The 12954-nt window shown below is 47.4% G+C and overlaps 1 pseudogene; it reads right to left on the bottom strand.

Moving 5' to 3' along the window:
* Positions 1-730: 730 nt before the first annotated feature.
* LOC139230256 (zinc finger protein 300-like) lies at positions 731-12434 on the bottom strand (annotated as a pseudogene).
* Positions 12435-12954: the final 520 nt, after the last annotated feature.

The raw sequence follows: 12954 nt of genomic DNA, 5'->3' as shown, positions 1-12954 counted from the left end.
ATGTTAGGCGTGGTTCTTTTCCCAGAGAATAGTAGACCTCTGGAACAAGCTGCCCTCTCATGTGGTGGGTACAGACTCACTGAATTCCTTCAAACAAAAGCTGGATTTGTTTCTGGCCGCGGCGGAGATTAACAGTTCCGAAAGGTAGGTACTGCAGGGAATTTAATGGCCAGGGTGATCTCCTGGACTAGTTTCGATTGCTTAGATGGGTTGGAGAGGAATTTCCAGATTTTATTTTCCCAAATTGTCCTAGTGTTAGCGCAAATGTACCCTCCAAGAATCACTCGTCACTCAGGGTCGGTCCATACATCAAAACGGTTTATTACGCCGGCGGGGAGATGAAGCAACTGGTGGGTCCAGGTACCTCTCTCCGCCGAACAAAGGGTTTCATGGATTTTTAAGTTTTACAACAGTTTACTACAGTTACATCAGTCCATTTCGGCCAGACACGATCCAATCATATTGATTATAGATTACATATAGATTCAAATAAACCAATAGAAGTGGTCTCTAACCATTAGGTGACTGCGTGATTGTCTCATGTGTTACTAAGGGTTATTCATGGTTTTGTGACATGGTCTGGGCCCCCCTCCTTATCTTACTGTCCGTGGGTGCTGTCTTTGGGAAGTCTCCTTATCTTAGTCCTGTTACAGATTCGTATTGTTCTAACTTGAAGCAGGACGTCTTGTCTGAGGCCTGTCAGCCCGTTGATTAGGAACATCTGCAGAGCTCATGTGTATCCCTGTGTGAGAAAACAGCAGGGATAGACAAGAACAACAGCCTGGGTCCTAGTGCCCGGGAGATGGAGCATCCTGGGCATTAGGCTTTTCATCATCTTAGAATCAGAGAGTGGTTACAGCACGGAAGGAGGCCATTTGGCCCATTGAGCCCATGCTGGCTCTCTGCAAGAGCTTCAGCTAAACCCACTCTAAATACTCTGTCCAGACCCCTCATGATTTTGAACACCTCTGTTAAATCTCCTCTCAATCTTCCCTGTTCTCAGGAGAACAACCCCAGCTTCTCCAGACTATCCACGTAACTGAAGTCCCTTATCCCTGGAATCATTCTCGTAAATCGTTTCGGCACGCTATCCAAGGCCTTCTCATATTTATTAAAATGAGGTACCCAGAATTGATCCACCTCAGTCAATAAGCTCCCTGCTGGAGTGGAACTAAACTACAGAACCAGTGGCAACCTGTTCAACCTTTGTCGTCTCCAGGCTAGGTCCAATATCATCCCAACCTGTTGTCGAGCTATCGTATGCGGACAATGTCTACGTCTGTGCACCTACAGAGGCTGAACGCCAAGTCATAGTCAACGTATTTACTGAGGCATATTAAAGCATGGGCTTTACGCTAAACACCCATAAGACAAAGGTCCTCCACCAACCTGTCCCCACCGCACAGCACTCCCCCACCACACCTCCCCCCACCCCCACCCATCAAGATCCATGGTGCGGCCCTGAACAACGTGGGCCATTTCCCATACCTCAGGAACCTCTTGTCAACAAGAGCAGACATTGGCAACGAAATTCAACACCGCCTCCAATGCACCAGCGCAGCCTTCAGCCACCTGAGGAAAAGAGTGTTTGAAGACCAAGCCCTCAAATTTGCGACCAAACTCATGGTCTACAGGGCTGTAGTAATACCTGCCCTCCTGTATGGTTCAGAGATATGGACCATGTACAGTAGACACCAAGTCGCTGGAGAAATACCACCAACGATGTCTTCACAAGATTCTACAAATCCCCTGGGAGGACAGACGCACCAACATTAGCGTCGGCGACCAGGCCAACATCCCCAGCATTGAAGCACTGACCAGACTTGATCAGCTCTGCTGGGAAGGCCACATTGTTCGCATGCTGGACACGAGACTCCCAAAGCGACTGCTCTCCTTGGAACTCCTTCACGACAAATGAGCCAAAGGTGGACAGAGGAAATGTCACAAAGACACCCACAAAGCCTCCTTGATAAAGTGCAATATCCGCACTGACACCTGGGAGTCCCTGGCCAAAGACCGCCCTAAGTGGAGGAAGTGTATGCGGGAGGGCGCTGAGCACCTCGAGTCTCACTGCCGAGAGCATGCAGATATCAAGCGCAGGCAGCGGAAAGAGCGTGCGGCAAATCTGTCCCACCCACCTTTTCCCTCAATGACTATCTGTCCCACCTGTGACAGGGACTGTGGCTCTCATATTGGAGTGTTCAGCTACCTAAGGACTCATTTTTAGAGTGGAGGAAAGTCTTCGTCGATTCCGAGGGATTGCCTATGATGAGGAGACCAGCATCGTGAGTGCGGGCGGCACAGGAGGATAAAGGACGGCGGCAGCGAGTGGGAGCGGTGGCAATGAGTGGGAGCGGTGGCAGATCAGAGAAGGCCAGCATCGGGAGAGCGGGCGGCGCAGAAGGATAAAGGGCGGCGGCAGATTGGTGGAGGCCAGCATCACGAGAGCGGGCGGCACAGGAGGATAAAGGGCGGCGGCAGCGAGTGGGAGTGGTGGCAGCTTGGTGGAGGCCAGCTGGTGCAGGGGCAGAAGGTAAACAAAGAGGTAAAAATAAATTGAAGTGTGACGTCACAGTCAAGCGGGTAAATGATTGGCTGGTGGATTGGTGAGTATTTAATCTTTTTCTTTTTATTTCCTTAGCAACAAGAAACCTTGTCATTGTTGCCAAGTTAAATTAATTCAGAGGTTAAGTCATGGCAGGGGAGCCGAGACCCGTGTCATGCTCCTCCTGTGCTATGTGGACGCTTCCGGTGTCCCAGACTACCAAGTGTGCAGGAAGAGTATCCAGCTGCAGCTCCTGACAGACCGCATTGCGGCATTGGAGCTGCGAATGGATTCACTCTGGAGCATCCACGATGCTGAGGATGCCGTGAATAGCATGTTTAGTGAGTTGGTCACATCATAGGTAAAGGTTACTCAGGCAGATAGGGAATGGTTTACCATCAGGCAGAGCAGTGGAAGAAAGGTAGTGCAGGGGTCCCCTGCGGTAATCTCCCTCTAAAACAGATACACCGTTTTGGGTACTGTTAGGGGAGATGGTTCATCAGGGGAGGGCAGCAGCAGCCAAGTTCATGGCACCATGGGTGGCTCTGCTGCACAGCAGGGCAGGAAAAAGTGTGGGAGTGCTATCGTGGTAGGGGATTTTATTGTAAGGGGAAGCGATAGACGTTTCTACGGCCGCAATCGAGACTCCAGGATGGTATGTTGCCTCCTTGGTGCAAGGGTCAAGGATGTCTCAGTGCCGCTGCAGGGCATTTTAGAAAGTGAGGGTGAACAGCCAGTTGTCGTGGTGCATATAGGTACCAATGATAAAGCTAAACAATGGGATGAGGTCCTACAAGCTGAATTTAGGGAGCTAGGAGTTAAATTAAAAAGTCTGACCTCAAAGGTAGTAATCACAGGATTGCTACCAGTGCCACGTGCTAGGCAGAGTAGAACTATCAGGGGAGTTAAGAAGAATGCATGGCTTGAGTAGTGGTACAAGCGGGAGGGATTCAACTTCCTGGGACATTGGAGCCGGTTCTGGGGGAGGTGGGATCAGTACAAGCTGGACAGTCTGCACCTGGGCAGGACCGGGACCAATGTCCTAAGGGGAATGTTTGCTAGCGCTGTTGGGGAGGTTTTAAACTAAAATGGCAGTGGGATGGGAATCTATTAAGGGAGACAGATGGAAGAAAAATGGGGGCAGAAGCAAAAGGTAGAATGGAGATAAGGAAAGGTGGAGGGCAGCGAAATCAAAGGCAAAAATCATAAAGGGCCACATTACAACCTAATTCCAAAAGGAAAAAGAGTGTTAAAAAATCAAGCCTGAATGCAAGGAGCATTCGTGATAAGGTAGATGAATTAACTGTGCAGATAGTTGTTAACGGATATGATGTAAATGGGATTACTGAGACCTGGCTCCAGGGTGACCAAGGCTGTGAACTCCACATCCAGGGGTATTCAATATTCAGGAAGGATAGACAGAAAGGAAAAGGAGGTGGGGTAGCGTTGTTGGTTAAATAGGAGATTAATGCAATAGCAAGGAAGGACATTAGCTTGGTTATCGAAACTGTGTGGATAGAGCTGCAGAAACCAAAGGGCAGAAAGGCTAGTGGGATTTGTGTACAGACCACCAAACAGTAGTGGTGAGATTGGGGATGGCATCAACCAGGAAATTAGGGATGCGTGCAATAAAGGTAGAGCAGTTATCATGAGTGACTTTAATCTATATATAGATTGGGCTAACCAAACTGGTTACAACACGGTGGAGGAAGATTTCTTGAAGTGTATAAGGGATGGTTTTCTAGACCAATATGTCGACGAATGAACTAGAGAGCCGGCCATCCTAGACTGGGTCTTTTGTAATGAGAGAGGAATAATTAGCAATCATGTTGTGCGAGGCCCCTTGGGGAAGAGTGACCATAATATGGTACAATTCTTCATTAAGATGGAGAGTGACACAGTTAATTCAGATACTAGGGTCGCAAACTTAAAGAAAGATAACTTCGATTGTATGAGACGTTAATTGGCTAGAATAGACTGGCAAATGATACTTAAAGGGTTGACGGTAGATAGACAAAGGCAGACAGTTAAAGATCACATGGATGAACGTCAACAATTGTACATCCCTGTCTGGCGTAAAAATAAAATGGTGAAGTTGGCTCAACTGTGGTGAACAAGGGAAATTAGGGATAGTGTTAAATCCAAGGAAGAGGCGTATAAAGTGGCCAGAAAAAGCAGCAAACCTGAGGACTGGAAGAAATTTAGAATTCAGCAGAGAAGGACAAAGGATTTAATTAGGAGGGGGAAAATCAAGTATGAGAGTAAGCTAGCAGGGAACATAAAAAAGGACTGCAAAAGCTTCTATAGATAAGTGAAGAGAAAACAATTCGTGAAGACAAATGTAGGTCCCTTGCAGCCAGAATCAGGTGAATTTATAATGGGGAACAAAGAAATGGTGGAGCAATTGAACAAATACTTTGGTTCTTTCTTCACTAAGGAAGACACAAATAACCTTCCGGAAATACTATGGGACCGAAGGTCTAGTGAGAAGGAAGAACTGAAGAAAATCCTTATTAGTCAGGGAATTGAGTTAGGGAAATTGATGTGATTGAAAGCCGATAAAGCCCAGGGTCTCATAGTGAGCATCCCAGAGTACTTAAGAAAGTGGTTCTAGAAATAGTGGATGTATGGGTGGTCATTTTCCAACATTCTATAGACTCGGGATCAGTTCCTGTGGATTGGAGGGGAGTGAATGTAACCCCACTTTTAAAAAAAGGAGGGAGAGAGAAAACCGGGAATTATAGACCTGTTAGCCTGACAGCAGTAGTGGGGAAAATGTTGGAATCAATTATTAAAGACTTAATAGCAGCGCATTTTGAAAGCAGTGACAGGATCGGTCCAAGTCAGCATGGATTTATGAAACGGAAATCATGCTTGACAAATCTTCTAGAAGTTTTTCAGAATGCAACTAGTAGAGTGGACAAGGGAGAACCAGTGGATGTGGTGTATTTGGACTTTCAAAAGGCTTTTGACAAGGTCCCACATAAGTGATTAGTGTGCAAAATTAAAGCACATGGTATTGGGGGTAATGTATTGACGTGGATAGAGAACGGGTTGGCAGATAGGAAGCAAAGAGTAGGAATAAACGGGTCCTTTTCAGAATGGCAGGTAGTGACTGGTGGAGTGCCACAAGGTTCAGTGCTGGGACCCCAGCTATTTACAATATACATTAATGATTTGGATGAAGGAATTGAATGTAATATCTCGAAGTTTGCAGATGACACCAAGCTGTGTGGCAGTGTGAGCTGTGAGGAGGATGCTAAGAGGCTGCAGGGTGACTTGGACAGGTTAGGTGAGTGGGCAAATGCATGGCGGACACATTATAATGTGGATAAATGTGAAGTTATCCATTTTGGTGGCAAAAACAGGGAGGCAGAATATTATCTGAATGGTGACAGATTAGGCAAAGGAGAGGTGCAACGAGACCTGGGTGTCATGGTACATCTGTCAGTGAAAGTTGGTATGCAGATACAGCAGGTGGTAAATAAGGCAAATAGCATGTTAGTCTTCGTAGCGACAGGACTTGAGTCGAGGAGCAGGTAGGTCTTGCTGCTGTTGTACAGGGCCTTGGTGAGGCCACATCTTGAACATTGTGTACAGTTTTGGTCTCCTAATCTGAGGAAGGACATTCTTGCTATTCAGGGAGTGCAGCGAAGGTTCACCAGACTGATTCCTGGGATGGCAGGACTGACATATGAAGAAAGACTGGATCGACTAGGCTTATATTCACTGGAATTTAGAAGAATGAGGGGGATTTAATAGAAACATGTAAAATTCTGATGGGATTGGACAGGTTAGATGCAGGAATAATGTTCCCGATGTTGGGGAAGTCCAGAGTCAGGGGTCACAGTCTAAGGAAAAGGGGCAAGACATTTAGGACCGAGATAAGGCAAAACTTCTTCACTCAGAGAGTTGCGAACCTTCTTCCACAGAAAGTTTTTGAGGTCAATTCGTTAGATTATATTCAAAAGCGAGCTAGATGTGCCCCTTACGGCTAAACGGATCAAGGGGTATGGAGAGAAAGCAGGAATGGGGTACTGAAGTTGCATGATCTGCCATGATCATATTGAATGGTGGTGCAGGCTCGAAGGGCCGAATGGTCTACTCCTGCACCTATTTTCTATGTTTCTTTGTTTCTATGATGATGGTAATGACACAGAATTGGACACAATACTCCAGTTAAGGCCGAATCAGTATTTTACGCAGGTTCATCCTAATATCCACACTTCTGTACTCTATTCCTCTATTCATGAAGTCTAGGATCTGATAAGCCTTTGTAACTGCTTTCTCAACCAGCGCTGCAACCTTCAGCAATTGGTGCACATATTCTCTTGGGTCTCTCTGTTCATGCACCCCTTTAAAATTGTACCCTTTCATTTATATTTTTTCTCCTCTTTCCTCTTACCAAAATGCATCCCTTTTGAACTTTTCCACGTTAAATTTCATCTGCCACATGTCAGCACATTCCACCAGCGTGTCTATGTTTTTTCTGAAGTCTATCACCATCCTCCTCACTGTTCACTATACTTCCAAGTTTTGTGTCATCGGAAAATTTGGAAATTGTGCCCTGTACACCAAAGTCCAAGTCATTAATATAGATCAAAAAAAGCAGTGGCCCTACTAGCGAACCCTGGGGAACACCACTTCCTCCAGTCTGAAAAATAACCGTTCACCACTACTCTGTGTCACATGCCACTTTCATATCCATGCTGACACTGTCCCCGTTATTCCATGGGCTTCGATTTTGCTGGTATTGGTAACACGCCCGGGTTGACTAAAAACTAAGCCCAGTCTGTTAATCACTTTCACCTACTGGACTTGGCATGTACCCCACAGCGTCTCTTCTACCTTCAATATGTGAATAGAGCAACACGCCTGCAAACCTGGTTTAAGTTTATATCCACTCAGCAAATCGATTTTATGAAAAGCCTGTAGGCCGATGAGACGCTGTTAAGGTGCCAGTGTGCTGCTGGTTTGCTCGGCATTTTGCCTGTAATGAACTCTGTATTTCGATCTCTGTATTTACGAAAGGATATACTTGCATTGGAGGCTGTTCAGTGAAGGTTCATTAGGTTGATTCCGGAGATGAGGGGATTGACTTATGAAGATAAATTGGGCCGAAGCACATTGGAGTTCAGAAGAATGAGAGGTGATCTTATCGATACATAAGATAATGAGGGGGCTCAACAAGGTGGATGCAGAGAGGATATTTCCACTCATAGGGGAAACTAAAACTAGGGGACATAGTCTGAGAATCAGGGGCCACCCATTTAAAACTGAGATGATGAATTTCTTCTCTGAGGGTTGTAAATCTGTGGAATTCTCTGCCCAAAAGAGCTGTGGAGGCTGGGTCTTTGAATATATTTAAGGCAGAGATAGACAGATTTTTGAGCGATTAAGGGAGTAAAGGATTATGGGGAGCAGGCAGGGAAGTGGAACGATCAGTACAGCCATGATCTTATTGAATGGCGGAGCAGGCCTGAGGTGCCAAATGGCCTACTCTGGCTCCTATTTCTTATGTTCTCATGTTCTAACTGAACATTTCACCCAGTGTAAACCTTGTCTGTAATGAAATATGTGTCATTTAGTAAGCCTCAGGTCCTTGCTCATGTCTGCTGCAAATTCCAGAGTTGATTCCGGAGATGAGGGGGTTGACTTATGAAGATAGGTTGAGTAGGTTGGGCCTATACACATTGGAGTTCAGAAGAATGAGGTGATCTTAGTGTGGCCCTGAACGACTGTGTCCAGGCTGAAGTTCTGTTCCCCCTGTAAGATCCTCCCCCGAGATTGTCCTTTCTCAGCTCCAGCCAGGTGATGCTAAACACTCAGGTGGGAAAGACAAAAATCCACAGCAATGTGTTGAAAGCAAGACTAATTTATATGTCTATATCCCAAATATTAAACTCCAGTACAGTTACAGGAGTTATTAACATCAGCGTTACAGGAGTTATAAACCCCAACTGTCAGAATGAACACGATTCAGTCCGGAATGTGATTAACAGCAGCATCCAACCCCTGCAGTCACTTGTGAACTCGCTGGTGGCTCAGCAGGTGGGATGACCGAATGAATCCCTTCCCACACTCGGAGCAGATGAATGGCCTCTCCCCAGTGTGAATTCGCTGGTGTATCAGTAGGTCGGATAAGCTAGTGAATCTCTTTCCACATCAGAGCAGAGGAACGGTCTCTCCACACTGTGAACTCGCTGGTGTGTCAGCAAGTCGGATAACTGCGTCAATACCTTCCCACACTCAGAACAGGTGAACGGCCTCTCCCCAGTGTGAACTCGCTGGTGTCCCAGCAGGTGGTATGACAGATTGAATCCCTTCCCACATTCAGAGCAGGTGAACGGCCTCTCCCCGGAGTGAAGTCGCTGGTATCTCAGCAGATGCTCTTTGTTTTTAAAACTCTTCTCACAGTCAGAACATTTAAAAGGCCTCTGCCCGGTGTGAACTTGCTGGTGTATCAGGAGGTGCTGTTTGCTTTTAAAACTCTTCTCACAGTCAGAACATTTAAAAGGTCTCTCCCAGTGTGAACTCGCTTGTGCGTCAGCAGGTGGGATGACACAGTGAATCCTTTCCCACAGTCGGAGCAGGTGAACGGCCTCTCCCCTGTGTGAACTCGCTGGTGTTTCAGCAGGTGGGATAATTGAGTGAACCCCTTCCCACAGTTAGAGCAGGTGAAGGGCCTCTCCCCAGTGTGCCTTCGCCGATGTATTTCCACCTGGGACGGGTAGTTGAATTGTTTCCCACAATCCCCACATTTACATGGTCTCTCCCCAGTGTGACTGCGCTTGTGTCTCTCCAGGTTGGATGATTGGCTGAAGCATTGTCCACACACAGAGCACGTGTACCGTTTCTCCCCACTGTGAACAGTGCCTTCTGCTTCCATGATCAAAAGCTGATGATATTCCAGTCCCAATGGATCGAGTGACTGTCAGATCTTGAGGTGATGTTTGGTTTGAGCTTCCAGTCTACAAATCCTCCCCTTTTAACACACAGTAAAAGGAATTTCAAACAGGAAATAGGGAGTGTGAGAGAGAACCCACAAAAACACAAAGGCAGGTTGTGAAATTGAGCTTAATGAGTCTGGTCATTTGTGGGGCCGGCACTAGAAAAAAGTGACCACGAAAGTTGCCGGATTGTCGTAAAAACACATCTGGGTCAGTACTGTCCTTCAGGGAAGGGAACCCATCTCCCTTGACAGTCCCACATGGGAAATTGTTCGTCCCACTGGGTCAAGAGTTACTGGGGGTTAAACCCAGCGGTTTCTCCTCCCTCTCCACTCCAGCTCAAACTGATATAACAAACAGACCCACACAGGAGGTCAGGGAGCGACTTCCACATCCAGCACCCACCCTGACAGAGCGGCTGGGAATTGCTGGGCCTGTTGTATAAACGCAAGTTGTTGTTTTCCTGGTGTGGGTGGGGTGCTGCCCCCAGGGTTTGCTGGGTCTGGCCTGGCGGCTCTGAGTCAGGGCCTGAGAGCAGCACTCGGTGTTGCCCGTGGCCTGAGAGCTGCACTCGGTGTTGCCCGCGGCCTGACAGCTGCACTCGATGATGCCCTGGCCCTGAGAGCCGCACTCGGCATTGCCCGGGCCCTGAGAGCCTCGCTCGGTTAAAAAGGAGGCAGACAAAAAGCAGGAAACTATAAACCAGTTAGCCTAACATCTGTGGTTGGGAAAATGTTGAAGAGCGCATTCTTAAAGAAGCATTAGCACGACATTTGGAAAAGCATAATTAGTTCAGGCAGAGTCAGCATGGATTTATGAAGGGGAAGTTAAGTTTGACAAATTTGCTGGAATTATTGGAGCATGTAACGAACAGGGTGGATAAAGTGGGTGTGGTATATTTCGACTTCCAGAAGGCATGTGACCAGGTGCTACATAAAAGGTTACGACACAAGATAAAAGTTCATGGAGTTGATGTTAATATATTAGCATGGATAGAGGATTGGCTAACTAACAGAAAACAGAGAGTCGGGATAAATGGTTCTTTTTCCGGTTGACAATCAGTAACTAGTGGGGTGCCACAGGGATCGGTGCTGGGATCCCAACTATTTACAATCTATATTAACGACTTGGAAGAAGAGACCGACTGTAACGTAGCCAAGTTTGCTAGCGATACAAAGATGGGAGGAAAAGCAGAAAAGCAATGTGTGAGCAGGACACAAATAATCTGCAAAAGGGCACAGATAGACTAAGTGAGTGGGCAATAATTTGGCAGATGGAGTATAATGTTGGTAAGTGTGAGGTCATGCACAATGGCAGAAAAAAAATCAAAGAGCAAGTTATTATTTAAATGGAGAATGATTGCAAAATGCTGCAGTACAGCGGGACTTGGGGGTACTTGTGCATGAAATACAAAAGGTTAGTATGCAGGTACAGCAAGTGATCAGGAAGCCCAATGCAATCTTGGCCTTTATTGCAAAGGGGCTGGAGTATAAAAGCAGGGAGGTCTTGCTACAGTTATACAGGTTATTGATGAGGCCACACCTGGAATACTGCGTGCAGTTTTGTTTTCCATATTTACGAAAGGATATACTTGCTTTGGAGGAAGTTGCGAGAAGGTTCACTAGGTTGATTCCAGAAATGAAGGGTTGAGAAAAGGTTGCGGAGGTTGGGCCTCCACTCATTTAATACAGAAGAATGAATGAGAGGTGATTTATCGAAATGTATAAGATTATGAGGGGGCTTGACAAGGTGGTAGCAGAGAGGATGTTTCCACTGATAGGGGAGACTAGAACTAGGGGGCATAATCTTAGAATAAGAGCCCCCCGATTTAAAATTGAGAGGAGGAGGAATTTCTTCTCTGAGGGTTGTAAATCAGTGCAATTCGCTGCCTCAGAGAGCTGTGGAAGCTGGGACATTGAATATATTTAAGACAGAGATAGACAGTGTCTTAACCGATAAGAGAATAAGGGGTTATGGGGAGTGGGCAGGGAAGTGGAGCTGAGTCCATGATCGGATCAGCCATGATTGTATTAAATGGCACAGCAGGCGAGAGGGGCCATATGGCCTACTCCAGCTCCTATTTCTTATGTTCTTATTTTCATATATAGTTGGTGCCTGGTATGGAAGTGTGGATTTGACTCTGCATCTCTGGTATGTCCGGGGTCGGTGAGGCCTATAAAGACTCGTCGGAGGAGGAGTTCGGGCATTTGAGCAGCGCGAGTCCGGGGTTGGTGAGGCCTATAAAGACTCGTCGGAGGAGGAGTTCGGGCAGTTGAGCAGCGCGAGTCCGGAGTAAGTGAGGCCTATAAACTTGTCGGAGGAGGAGTTTGGGCAGTTGAGCAGTGCGAGTCCGGGGTCGAGGAGGCCTGTAAAGACTCATTGGAGGAGGAGTTCGGGCAGTTGAGCAGCGCGAGTCCAGGGTCGGTGAGGCCTATAAAGACTCGTCGGAGGAGGAGTTCGGGCATTTGAGCAGCGCGAGTCCGGGGTTGGTGAGGCCTATAAAGACTCGTCGGAGGAGGAGTTCGGGCAGTTGAGCAGCGCGAGTCCGGGGTAAGTGAGGCCTATAAACTTGTCGGAGGAGGAGTTTGGGCAGTTGAGCAGTGCGAGTCCGGGGTCGAGGAGGCCTATAAAGACTCATTGGAGGAGGAGTTCGGGCAGTTGAGCAGCGCGAGTCCAGGGTCGGTGAGGCCTATAAAGACTCGGAGGAGGAGGAGTTCGGGCAGTTGAGCAGTGCGAGTCCGGGGTCGAGGAGGCCTATAAAGACTCGTCGGAGGAGGAGTTCGAACAGTTGAGCAGCGCGAGTCTGGGGTCGGTGAGGCCTATAAAGACTCATGTGCGGGAAGTGTGTCCACCTCCAGCTCCGGACCGACCGCATTTCGGCACTGGAGCTGCGGGTGGATTCACTTTGGAGCATCCACGATGCTGAGAATGACGTTCATAGCATGTTTAGTGAGTTGGTCTTACTACAGGTAAAGGGTACACAGCCAGATAGGGAATGGGTCACCAACAGGAAGAGCAGTGCAAGGAAGGTAGTGCAGGGGTCCCATGCGATCATCACCCTGCAAGACAGATACTTCGCTTTGGGTACTGTTGAGGGGGACGACTCATCAGGGGAGGGCAGCAGCAGCCAAGTTCATGGCACCGTGGCTGGCTCTGCTGCACATGAGGGTAGGAAAAGGAGTGGGAGAGCGATAGTGATAGGGGATTCAATTGTAAGGGGAATAGATAGGCGTCTCTGCGGCCACAACCGAGACTACAGGATGGTATGTTGCCTCATTGCTGCAAGGGTCAAGGATGACTTGGAGCGGGTGCAGGACGTTCTGAAAAGGGAGGGTGAACAGCCAGTTGTCGTGGTGCATATAGGTAACAAATGACATCGGTAAAAAACGGGATGTAGTCCTACAAAATAAATTTAGGGAGCTAGGAGTTAAATTTAAAGAATAGGACCTCAATAGTAAG

The sequence above is a fragment of the Pristiophorus japonicus genome, chromosome 19 (genome assembly GCF_044704955.1).
Source record: "Pristiophorus japonicus isolate sPriJap1 chromosome 19, sPriJap1.hap1, whole genome shotgun sequence".
NCBI classification, from domain to species: domain Eukaryota; kingdom Metazoa; phylum Chordata; class Chondrichthyes; family Pristiophoridae; genus Pristiophorus; species Pristiophorus japonicus.
Note: the sequence above shows the minus strand (reverse complement) of the source record. Positions and strands in the feature narration are given on the sequence as shown.